This window comes from Malurus melanocephalus, unplaced genomic scaffold (genome assembly GCF_030028575.1).
Source record: "Malurus melanocephalus ecotype Western Australia unplaced genomic scaffold, MMel_1.1 scaffold_32, whole genome shotgun sequence".
NCBI classification, from domain to species: domain Eukaryota; kingdom Metazoa; phylum Chordata; class Aves; order Passeriformes; family Maluridae; genus Malurus; species Malurus melanocephalus.
This window is the reverse complement of record NW_026623264.1, coordinates 1,990,716-1,992,445: the sequence shown is the minus strand read 5'-3', so window position 1 is coordinate 1,992,445 and position 1,730 is coordinate 1,990,716.

Genomic DNA, 1,730 nt, shown 5'->3' with positions numbered 1-1,730 from the left:
ATGTGAATAACTTTTTTGTAGTGCAAAGCTCTTCTGTAGAAGAAAGCTAATGTTGTTCAGGTTGGTATCCTGAGACCCTTAAGTATTTTTCATATTTTCTGGTTTTGCTATAATTGCTGTAAAAGTCAACAATACCAGTTTGAAATGGGTTTCTGTGTCTGCCAGTTTCTGTTTTGGGCACTTTGAAAGAGAGAAGAAATATTTCTATACTGCTATGACAAGAGTAGCATGTATATTAGTGGTAATAATTAATGAGGGACTACATATCCTTACTGCTCGATCTGTGCCTTTCACTCAATCTTGGCCGTTAGAAACAAAAATCTCTCAATATTTATGGGCACACTGAAGGACACTTAACATGAATATTGTTGAAGGTCGGGGGGAAATAAAACTGTCCCTGAATTATTGTACATGAAGGATGATAGACTTCAAAATAACCAAAATGGACTTGACTCCAAATATCCAATCGTAAGCTAAAGAGAAACAAAACAAAACAAAAATAACAAAAAGACTACATAAAATTCTTTTGCAATATAGCCTTCATCTCTGCCATGTAGACAGACCTCTTGATGATGGGCTGAGTTTTATCAAATGAAGTTGGAGATAGACTGTCTCACTCTTCAGGAAATTTTCAGTGCCTTTCATTTTTTGCTTAGGGATTTTGCTATATAGTAAATTGCCCTGAGTCTTGTGCATTGAGCTCATTTTACTTATCTAGTTCCTAAACAGATCTGTTAGCAAACTCAAAATAGATGGCTTGAAACTATGAGAGAACAGGCAGCATAATGAGGTAACAAATTGTTAATACAGTGCTAGTTAGTGTCTTCATAAGGTGTCTGGTCCTGTGAGTAGAGCATASGGGTAAATGGTATTGATGGAGTGATTGTGTTCCTGGTGAATTAGAATMAACTCATTTTCCTTTTGAATAAAACTCAACGCTTTAGAATTAACATAAATGTAGAAAATAAAAAGCCATTTCTAAAATGAAAGCCATTTCTAAAATATACAACATAAAGAAAGGGTGGAGACAGAGCTTCTCTGTTTTAATGATYTGTGTTGCAAAATGAAACTATCAGAACAAAAAACTGTGCCAGTAATCAATATTAAATATTYACGTGAAAGGCAAAATTCATTTTAAGACTAGCTTTTGAATTGCCATAAAAATTGATGATGGTAGGATATGTGGGATTTGTTCCCATCTGTCATTAATCCACAGCATTGCAAAGAATTGAAAAGCCTACTTTAAGGTGGGAGACACAGAGTGACTTATTCAAACTTCTTGCTTTCACTTAAATTACATACCGACATGTAAGCAATGAGACTTCTCTCTGTTTTCCCCTCTAACCACAGCCTATGTGTAAAACCAGGTAGCAGAAATTTTAGCCCACATCTCTATTAAATTGGGTAATGACTATTCACCGTGCAGTTTTTGGCAAGTACAGACAGGGCAAATGTTCAAGAAAAACAAGAAATTTCCTGCTGTATATGAACTGCTCATAAACACTTGAGCCCTGGCACTTTTTACTCAAACCCTGCAAGTCTCAGATGCCTAGTATTAATAGCGACTGCTAATTACAAGCAGTGTGGTTAAAGCAAATGCGTAGCCATACAGAACATTAATTGACACTGTTGGGGAGAATGAAGGGCTGTGTGTGTGTGGGGAACTGTTTTCCCAATGAGAAGGCTCAAGTCACTGCAGTTTTTGCTGGGTTTGTTCATATTTTCCCAAA